This window comes from Oryctolagus cuniculus, chromosome 11 (assembly GCF_051225735.1).
Source record: "Oryctolagus cuniculus isolate XC-2025 breed Fujian yellow rabbit chromosome 11, ASM5122573v1, whole genome shotgun sequence".
NCBI classification, from domain to species: domain Eukaryota; kingdom Metazoa; phylum Chordata; class Mammalia; order Lagomorpha; family Leporidae; genus Oryctolagus; species Oryctolagus cuniculus.
In genome coordinates, this window is record NC_142877.1 from 3375459 (window position 1) to 3386812 (window position 11354).

Consider the following 11354-nt stretch of genomic DNA (forward strand, 5'->3'; position numbering starts at 1 on the left):
GTCTGTGCAGGCCGGAGCTTGACCTGACCACGGCCAGGACTCGATCCGGAGGGTCAGACAGGAAGCTAGCACTCTGCCCCGTTCTGGCGGTGTCACCCCGGCCCCAAGGGGTTGGCCTCACGGTTTCCACCTGCAGCCGCTGGCTCGCACGGCTGTGATATGAAGGTAAGACTGATTCCTGCGCAACTCCAAACTAAGGAGTCCCCAGGCAAGGGCTGTGGCTGTCGCTGTGGCATCGCCGGTCAGGTGTCCGCTCCAGACTCGTCTGGACGGGGATGGGAGCCGTGAGGTCACCGGTGGTTTCCGTCACAGTCCGCACCCCTTCTCTTGAGCCCTGTGGCTTCTCCCATCCAAGCACTAACCAGGCCTGACCCTGCTTAGCTCCCGAGGTCAGAGAGATTGGGCGTGTTCGCGGTGGGATGGCCGTAGAGCCCCCTGGTTTCTTTAGGGAACCGTCTCCCATGTTTCTAGCCCTGGGTTTTTAAGTGGAACTGACATTATCAGTGTTTTTCATAGACACAAGAGTGCTTCAGAAAGTTTAAGGAAAATGGAATCAAAAGGATGTGGATTTTGGTGTAAAATTTTTAAAAAATCTTGGCCTTAAAAGCTTATGGAAAATGCATAATATAAAAAATTTGTGGGGGCCGGTGCTGTGGTGCAACAGGTTAAAGCCCTGGCCTACAGTGCTGGCATCCCATGTGGTGCTGGTTCGAGTCCCGGCTGCTCCACTTCCCATCCAGCTCTGCTGTGGCCTGGGAAAGCAGGGGAAGATGGCCCAGGTCCTTGTGCCCCTGCAGTCACATGGGAGACCCAGAAGAAGCTCCTGGCTCCTGGCTTCAGATCAGCTCAGCTGTGGCCATTGTGGCCATCTGGGGAGTGAACCAGCAGATGGAAGACCTCTCTCTGTCTCTACCTCTCTCAGTAACTCTTTCAAATAAATAAAATAAATCTTTAAAAAAATTTGCATGAGTTTCAAATCTTTTTGCACTGCAATAAATTTGTATTTCAGTCTTTCTCTACAAACTATTTTTTAAAAGATTTAAAAATGTATTTCTTTAAGAGGCAGAGTTAGAGAGGGAGGGACAGAGAGAGAGAGAGGTTTTCCATCTGCTGGTTCACTCTTCAAATGGCCACCACAGCCAGTGTTGAGCCAATCTGAAGCCAGGAGCCAGGAGATTCTTCCTGGTCTCCCATGTAGGTGCAGGGGCCTGAGGACTTGAGACATCTTCTACTGCTTTTTCAGGCCAAACCAGGGAGCTGGATTGGAAGTGGAGCAGCCGAGACACAAATTGGTGCCCATATGGGATGCCGGCACTGCAGGTGGAGACTTAATACGCTGTGCTACTGTACCAGCCCCTCTACAAACTGTCTGAAGCAGCCCCTCAGAGGAGTGATTGGTTCTGGGGGGAGGTCTATAGCCCAGCTGGGCCGAACGGGAGAGGAATTGTCCTTCTACTGGAGCCAACAGCAGTAGCCTCGTCCCCAGGGCAGAGGGGCATATGGTGGTCTCGGGAATCTGTAACAGGCATTTTGCCATCCTGAAAGTGGATGTTGGTAGCACTGTGGCACATCACAGGGAAGCAGAGGGTGCCTGGGACACTGTGGCGGGTGGACAGGTGCATGATGACGTGATTAAGCCGCTGTAACAAACTTACCTGGAGTCCGTCCTGGACATTTCCACATCTGAGTGGATTGTTCAGATTATTAGGGAAAGTTTCAAACACACACAAGATTGTAACAATAACAAAGCTTCGGTAACTATCAGTTCAGATAATCTTCCCTGGCACATCAGCAAGCTTGATCAAAAGGACTGGAGCCCGCACTCGACGCGGAATGAGGTGTCGCAAGCAGTGGCCAGCCCCCGTCATCAAATACCTAATCAGCCGTGCCTGCCCCACAGCTTTCACCAGTGCTTCTCTTTTTTGAACCTAGAATTCATGTTAGTCATCTCAGATATGGGACTGAGCCCAGCTAGGGGCATTTTCATTTCAGTTACTCTACTTTAGAGCTTTAGGATATCCAGAAGTTAGTTTCCATATTCCTATCATAATTCCATACTTATTCATTTACACCATATCTTATTGTTTTTGAAAAGATTTATTTGAGAGGCAGAGCAAAAGAGAGAAGAGGAGAGACAGAGAATCTTCCATCTGCTGGTACACTTCCCCAAAAGGCTGCGACAGTCGGGTCTGGGCCAGGCCAAAGCTAGGAGCCAGGAACCCCATCCTGGAGTTCTCCCACAGGCGTGACAAGGACCCAGGCACTTGAGCCATCATCTGGTGCCTTCCTGGAGGCACTGGCAGGAACGGAAGGCAGGCAGGAAGTGGGACCTGAACCCCACTCCAGTATGGCATATCCCACTAGCAAGCGGCAACTTAACCCACTGAGCCTTCAGGTGGCCCCCCGGTTTGCTTTAATTCTTTGAATGTCTTCTTAATATCTTGGACGTCATCTTTGACTAACTAGAACATCTGCATTCAATCACATTCCATTTTTACTGACAGTCTTGATTTCCATTTTTTTGTTTGTTTGGTTGGTTGGTTTTTTGTGGGAGGCATTAGGCACATTCTAAAAATTTTTGGTTAAAAATTGAACATTGTAGATAATACAAGGGTACTTAAAAATGTTTGAGGAAAACGGGATTAAAAGATAAGTTTATTTGGGTGCGAAAAAGCCCTTTGAAATCCATGCATAAGGTTTTCATGATATGTGTTCCCCATGACCGTACTGATGACCTACCTACAGTGTGTACTCCGGACACTCCTGTGCTTTTCTGAGGATCTATTTATTTTTCTTTTTCCAGATTTATATGAAAGAGTTACAGAGACAGAGGGGTCTTTCATCCACTGGTCCACTCACCATATAACTTTAATGGTCAGGTCTGGACCAGGCCAAACCCAGGAGCTTCTTCCGGGTTTTCCATATGGGTGGCAGGGGCCCAAGCTCATGCGCCATCTTCCACTGCTTTCCCAGGCCATCAGCAGGGAGCTGGATCAGAAGTGGAGCAGCAGGGACAGACTGGCACCCATAAAGGTGCCCACGTCCCAGTGCCGGCTTTACCTGCTACGGCACACGCCAGCCCCTGCCTGGTCTGATGGGGGTCACCTTCCCTGCACAGCCTCTGTCTGCCGCACGTCAGCACCCAGGACCTTTGTTGTCTTCAGGTTTCTCTCTGCCCTTTGGCCTCTGAGATCTGCTGAGGGCTGCCGTGAGGCTGGGCCTGTCCCATGTCTCTGTCCCCACCCAGGTTCCGGCATCTGCGGGCATGAGGGTCTGTCCTTGGTGTTTCTGGCCTGAGGCTTCATGTCCTGCCCCAGCCTGCGCCCGCTGGGGATGCAGTCAGCAGGACAGGAAAACACAGGCCAACTCCCCGCTCCCCTCCCGTCGTCCCCCACGAGTGGAGCTTGTTTGTCATCAGGGGAGGGGCAGGCTCTGCATCTGACCTAGGTCTGCTGCTCCTGGGCCCTGATGGGATCTCCGATGACATTCCCCACTGCTTGGACAGGCCTGTGCTGCTGGGGATGCCTGACCCGGCTTCCTGCTGACGCACCTGGGAGAGCGGCCGCTGCTGGCTCAAGGACTCCCTGTCCCCGTGAAGGAGGCTCGGATGGAGTTTTTTTTCATTCTTTCTTTATTTTATGCAGTTTTATATTTGTCAGGGGCCAGAGGGTCATTTTTCCTAGGAGCCCTGGTTCCTCTGTGGGAGTGAACAACTTTTGGAACCTAAGAACAGGGGACAGGGTGGGCATTTGTCCTAGCACTTAATGCAGAGGAAGATGTCCTTATTGGGGACTGGACTGTGGGGTAGTGGGCTAAGCCTCTGCATCTCCTCTGGGCACCAGTTCCTGTCTCAGCGGCTCCTCTTCTGATCCAGCACTCTCTATGGCCTGGAAAAGCAGTGGAAGCCGACCCAAGTGCTGGACCCCGGGATGCATGAGGAGTCCTGGAAGAAGCTCCTGGCTTTGCCCAGGCCAGTGCTGGCCATTGGGCCCACTTAGGGAGTGTACCAGTAGATCGAAGTTTTCTCTCTGTTTTTCCCTCTCTGTCTGTAACTCTAATCTCAAACAAATGCATAAACATCTTTAAAAAAAATAAAACATGATGCCCACATTGAGAGCCTGGGTTCATTCCTTGGCTCCAGCTTCCAGCCAGTGCAGACTCTGGGAGGCAGTGGTGATGGCTCAAGGAGTTGGGTTCCTGCCAGCCAATGTGGGAAACAAGATTAGGTTTCTGGATTCTGGCTTCACCTGGCCCAGTCGTGGCTGTTGTGGGCTTCTGTGGAGGGAATTGGCAGCTGGGAGCTGCACCTTTTAAATAAAAACCCAACGAAGATAGGGCCACTGGCTTTGCTCAATGATCCTGGGCCCCCTCTGATTTGGGCTTTGTACCCACACACCATGGTGAAGGAATTATACAGAGAGGACATATGTCATCAGGGACACACATTTATGCACGTACAAGGGTGTTCCTAGTTGGTGGAACATTGGTGCTGAGTGTGGCACAGTGGGCTAAGAGCTGCCCCAGCGCCCCCATCCTGCCAGAGCCCCAGCTCGAGTCCTGCTGCTCCTCTTGCAGCCCCGCTCCCTGCTGATGGGCCTGGAAACCCAGCAGAAGACGGCGCAGCGCCGGGACCCTGCACTCACAGGGAGACCTGGATGCCACTCCTGGCTCCTGGCGTCAGCACCCAGCCCCAGCTGATGTGGCCATTCGGAGAGTGAACCAGCACATCTAAGATCTCTCTCTCTCTCTGTCTCTCTCTATTTCTCTTTCTCTCTCTCTGTCTCCCCCTCTTTCTGACACTCTGCCTTCAAATATAATAATAAAGTATAAAACATGTAGTTAAAAGATCAGTTTGTATTGGCGTTAAAATTCATGCATAGTTGCTTAACAATATGCATTTTTCATGAACTTTTTGAAAACTCCTGGTATGAATGGATTCCAAAATTTTTTTGCACTAAAATAGACATCTTACATTGTATTTTTCTGAAACTCTTTGAAGTCCCTTCATGTGTCCCATGTATCTTATCGGCCATGGGATGTTGTAACAATTTCCTCTGCCTATAATGTTAGCTTCACATTTACGTGTTGATCTAGAAGTTTAACCAGATTCAGATTCGATTGATCTGTTTAAAGATGAACTATTTATTTCCTATGTAGCACTGTGTGTTTCAGAAACAGTTCTATACCTTCACATTTTCTCCTCTTTAGAAGTCATTTATTTATTTGAAAGGCAGAGTTACAAAGAGGGAGATGAGAGAGAGAGAAAGAGAGAGACACACACACAGAGATGCCAACCATCTGCTGGTTCACTCCCCCAGTGGCTGCAGTGGCTGGGCCAGGCCAGGCCAAGGTGGGAACTCCATCTGGGGTTCCACATGGGTGGCCGGGGCCCAGGATCGTGGTCTGACTTCCATTGCTTTCCCAGGCACATTAGCAGGGACCTGGGTTGGAAGTGGGGTAGTGAGACCATGAACCCAGCAACCTGGGAACTCTATCCGGGTCTCCCATGTGGGTGGCAGGGGCCAGGGACTTGGGCCATCCCCACCCCTTCCCAGGCTCAGTAGCAGGGAGCTGGATCAGAAGCAGAGAGCCAGGACTGGACAGGGTGCTCTGATGTGGGAGGTCAAGGTCAAGCCACCCTGCCAGGACCCTGACCCCATGGGCTGTCTCTGATGGCAGTGTTGATGCTGTGGGACCTTGGAGGCTGCGTCCTAATGCATTCAATTCCTGATCCCCTGGTTCTCTTGTCACGCACACACCTGAAATCACCCTCAGCCATTTCTGAGTGTGAAGGAGTCAAGCTGGAATGGAAACCATGTATGACCTTGGACTCAGCGTTTCCATTCAAGGAATTTGTGTGACAAAGAGCATTGTGCCAATCAATGGCTGTATCTGCCAGGATTTCTGTCACAAAACCACACAGCACACGGGAAGGCTTCACACAAGGCCAGTGTCCACTAGGAGAGGGTGGGATCCACCTTGTCTTGAGTGCACGGGATACTGCATGAGACCTCCTGCCTGGAGGGAGCAGGTGTGGCAGAGTGGGTATAGGATTCCCGGGGCGGGTGGCGGAGGGGAGTTCTGTCCCCAGGAGTGAGGAGGGCCCCGCTGTCTCTCACGGAGGTGGGGGTGGCAGTGGGACAGGGGCCAGGGGCTACAAGGATGCAGCTTTAGTGGTTGGGATGGACAGGTAGGGGACACATAAGGGTGCCGGCGTCCCAGTGCTGGCTTTACCTGCTACGGCACACGCCAGCCCCTGCCTGGTCTGATGGGGGTCACCTTCCCTGCACAGCCTCTGTCTGCCGCACGTCAGCACCCAGGACCTTTGTTGTCTTCAGGTTTCTCTCTGCCCTTTGGCCTCTGAGATCTGCTGAGGGCTGCCGTGAGGCTGGGCCTGTCCCATGTCTCTGTCCCCACCCAGGTTCCGGCATCTGCGGGCATGAGGGTCTGTCCTTGGTGTTTCTGGCCTGAGGCTTCATGTCCTGCCCCAGCCTGCGCCCGCTGGGGATGCAGTCAGCAGGACAGGAAAACACAGGCCAACTCCAGCTCCCCTCCCGTCGTCCCCCACGAGTGGAGCTTGTTTGTCAGCCAGGGGAGGGGCAGGCTCTGCATCTGACCTAGGTCTGCTGCTCCTGGGCCCTGATGGGATCTCCAATGACATTCCCCACTGCTTGGACAGGCCTGTGCTGCTGGGGATGCCTGAGCCGGCTTCCTGCTGACGCACCTGGGAGAGCGGCCGCTGCTGGCTCAAGGACTCCCTGTCCCCGTGGGGGAGGCTCGGACAGAGTTTTTTTTCATTCTTTCTTTATTTTATGCAGTTTTATATTTGTCAGGGGCCACAGGGTCATTTTTCCTAGGAGCCCTGGTTCCTCTGTGGGAGAGAATAACATGGAACCTAAGAACAGGAGACAGGGTGGGCATTTGGCCCGGCACTTAGATGCAGAGTAAGATGTCCGCGTTGTTTGGCTGGAGCTGTGGCATAGTGGTCTAACCCTCTGCATCTCCTCTGGGCACCAGTTCCTGTCTCAGTGGCTCCACTTCTGATCTGGCCCTCTATATGGCCTGGGAAAGCACTGGAAGATGACCCAAGTGCTGGACCCCGGGATGCATAGTTGCTTAACAATATGCATTTTTCATGAACTTTTTGAAAACTCCTGGTATGAATGGATTCCAAAATTTTTTTGCACTAAAATAGACATCTTACATTGTATTTTTCTGAAACTCTTTGAAGTCCCTTCATGAGTCCCATGTATCTTATCGGCCATGGGATGTTGTAACAATTTCCTCTGCCTATAATGTTAGCTTCACATTTACGTGTTGATCTAGAGTTTAACCAGATTCAGATTCGATTGATCTGTTTAAAGATGAACTATTTATTTCCTATGTAGCACAGTGTGTTTCAGAAGCAGTTCTATACCTTCACATTTTCTCCTCTTTAGAAGTCATTTATTTATTTGAAAGGCAGAGTTAGAGAGAGAGAGAGAGAGAGAGACACAGAGATGCCAACCATCTGCTGGTTCACTCCCCCAGTGGCTGCAGTGGCTGGGCCAGGCCAGGCCAAGGTGGGAACTCCATCTGGGTTTCCACATGGGTGGCCGGGGCCCAGGATCGTGGTCTGACTTCCATTGCTTTCCCAGGCACATTAGCAGGGACCTGGGTTGGAAGTGGGGTAGTGAGACCATGAACCCAGCAACCTGGGAACTCTATCCGGGTCTCCCATGTGGGTGGCAGGGGCCAGGGACTTGGGCCATCCCCACCCCTTCCCAGGCTCAGTAGCAGGGAGCTGGATCAGAAGCAGAGAGCCAGGACTGGACAGGGTGCTCTGATGTGGGAGGTCAAGGTCAAGCCACCCTGCCAGGACCCTGACCCCATGGGCTGTCTCTGATGGCAGTGTTGATGCTGTGGGACCTTGGAGGCTGCGTCCTAATGCATTCAATTCCTGATCCCCTGGTTCTCTTGTCACGCACACACCTGAAGTCACCCTCAGCCATTTCTGAGTGTGAAGGAGTCAAGCTGGAATGGAAACCATGTATGACCTTGGACTCAGCGTTTCCTTTCAAGGAGTTTGTGTGACAAAGAGCATTGTGCCAATCAATGGCTGTATCTGCCAGGATTTCTGTCACAAAACCTCACAGCACACAGGAAGGCTTCACACAAGGCCAGTGTCCACTAGGAGAGGGTGGGATCCACCTGGTGTTTGTATGTGGGACACTGCAGGATCACCCCGGGGGATAGAGAGCCAGTGTGGCACAGCAGGAATCCGGATTCTCCCGCCAGGGTGTGCCAGAGAGGAGTTCTGCACCCAGGAGTGAGGAGGGCCCCGCTGTCTCTCACGGAGGTGGGGGTGGCAGTGGGACAGGGGCCAGGGGCTACAAGGATGCAGCTTTAGTGGTTGGGATGGACAGGTAGGGGACACATAAGGGTGCTGGCATCCCAGTGTCGGCTTTACCTGCTATGGCACACGCCAGCCCCTGCCTGGTCTGACGGGGGTCACCTTCCCTGCACAGCCTCTGTCTGCCGCACGTCAGCACCCAGGACCTTTGTTGTCTTCAGGTTTCTCTCTGCCCTTTGGCCTCTGAGATTTGCTGAGGGCTGCCGTGAGGCTGGGCCTGTCCCATGTCTCTGTCCCCACCCAGGTTCCGGCATCTGCGGGCATGAGGGTCTGTCCTTGGTGTTTCTGGCCTGAGGCTTCATGTCCTGCCCCAGCCTGCGCCCGCTGGGGATGCAGTCAGCAGGACAGGAAAACACAGGCCAACTCCCCGCTCCCCTCCCGTCGTCCCCCACGAGTGGAGCTTGTTTGTCATCAGGGGAGGGGCAGGCTCTGCATCTGACCTAGGTCTGCTGCTCCTGGGCCCTGATGGGATCTCCGATGACATTCCCCACTGCTTGGACAGGCCTGTGCTGCTGGGGATGCCTGACCCGGCTTCCTGCTGACGCACCTGGGAGAGCGGCTGCTGCTGGCTCAAGGACTCCCTGTCCCCGTAGGGGAGCTTGGGTGGAGTTCGGGCTCCTGGGTTTGGCCTGGCCCAGCCCTGGCTGTTCAGTCTTTTAGGGAAGAAAACAGTGAATGGAAGATCGCACACTCTGTCTACTTCTATCTTCAGTAGGTGAATAATAAATAAATCTTACACTGCCCACTGCTCTCCCAGCGGAACAGTGATCAATGAGTCTTTGGTTTGCACGGTTGTGGGACTGGGCTGTCAGCGCGGGGACAAAACCTACAAATGCACAGTTTTGCCCCTTCCAGTCCTGTTTGTTATTAGACTGTCTTCCAGGTCCTGTCTGCCTTTGGATATTTTCAATGTCTTTAGATAGAGAATTTTTTCCTATTTTCTGTATTTTATGGAGTTTTATATTTGCTTTTCAGTCGGTTGGTGCCTGGGTGGCATTGTTTGTGTTTTCGTCAACCTCCCAGGTGTGAGGAAGGCCCAGCTGACATCTCACAGAGGCGGGGTGGCCAGTGGAGGGGGCCAGGCACTGACAAGGATGCAGCTTTAGTGGTAGGGATGCGATGTTGGGGACCCCAGAGAGAGGCCTATGATGTTGGGGACCCCAGAGGGAGGCCTGTGATGTTGGGGACCCCAGAGGGAGGCCTGTGATGTTTGGGACCCCCGGGGGAGGCGTGTGATGTTGGGGACCCCCGAGGGAGGCCTGTGATGTTGGGGACCCCAGGGGGAGGCCTGTGATGTTGGGGACCCCCGAGGGAGGCCTGTGATGTTGGGGACCCCAGAGGGAGGCCTGTGATGTTGGGGACCCCCGGGGGAGGCCTGTTTCAGAGAGAGATGGGAGGGAACCCTTGGGTCTTTAATCTCAGGTTTCAGCACCTGTAAAATGAGCTGTGTGAGACAGGTGATTCTCTCTTTTGAATAAAGGTTACTGAAGTTTGCAATTCAAAGAACCCTTCCATGGTCTGGATGTCTGTGTCCTGCCCCACCACACACACACACACACACAGACACACACATAGGCAGAGGCTGTGGCAGAGACAGAAATGTCTTCCATCCACTGGTTCAATCCCCAGATGGCCACAACAGCCAGAGCAGGGCCCATCTGAAGCCAGGAGCCAGGAGCTTCTTCCTGGTCTCTCATGTGGGTGCAGGGGCCCAAGGACTTGGGCCATCTTCCACTGCTTTCTAAGGCCATAGCAGAGAGCTGGATCGGAAGTGGAGCAGCCGGGATTTGAACCAGTGCCCGTATGGGATGCTGACACTGCAGACGGCGGCTTTACCTGCTACGCCACAGCGCCGGCCCCAAGGAATGAGTGCTCTTACAAGAGACCCAAAGCCCTTCCTTTCTGGTCCCCCATGTGAGGACAGCCTGCAGGCCCTCACCAGACACCACCATAGCCTTGGTCTTGGCCTCCCCAGCTGCCGGAACCCCGAGGAACGTGAGAGAATTTGTGTTGTTAAGAAGCCGCCCTGTGAGTGGAGTGCTCTTCCAGCAGCGCCGATGAGCAGCTGCTGAGACAGAGCTGGTGCGGGAGCGGGACGTTGGAGCAGCCGCATCCTGCAGCGCGGATCCGGCTGGAACGAGAGGAGGCGGATGCACGGTGGTGTTGCGCACTACGTCAGCCAGGGCTGCATCGCGAGAATTAGACCGTTTGACCGTGGAAGCTGCACTTTGGGTAGATTGGTAGAAAATCCGAGCCTTGCGGGTGATCGCAGCCTCTCGCCTGCTCCTTGAAGGTCGCCTGCGCCTCTCCTGCACCCCTGCAGCACCACCACCTCTGAGGGCCTGGCGTATCTTGCCCAGAAGGTGCACTTCTAAGATACGTACTCTTACGTATCCCAACACCATATCTCAGCTGAAAGGAGCAACAGCCTTCCCTTACCACCATCCAACAGGCAGCTCCTCACTGGTGGTTCGGTCTTGAATTCTCTCACAAATGCTTTTAGCCTTAAAGAAAAGTGAAGTCAGACTCCAGGTCTCCGAGCGAGCTTGCCGCTACCTGAGCCTTCTTCCCTCTTCCCTAAATCGGAACGTCTCTCACCACCCGGACGGTGGGGACGGCACTCAGGTGTGGCTACCACATCTCTCTCTGCTCGGTCTTGCTGGCAACACCGGTGCTTGGGCCTGGAGGCGTCATCAGGTCCAAGTCTACTTTTGGTGATGCGATGGCTTCGTGGGCAGTGCCGCGCACATCCATTTGGCAAACTGTGACTAGCGTCTGCTTTCTCTTCTCCGGCTGTGAACAGTCCCGTCAGCTCCATGTCTGTGTTCGTTACGTCACCGGGAGATGAAGGTGGCCCACGGCTCCTCGCAGCCTTCCTTTTCCATTGATCACCTGGAATGCTTCCTGGGAAAGGAACTTCCTCCCATTGTCCGTTTGTTCAAATACACAGTGAGCGCAGGAA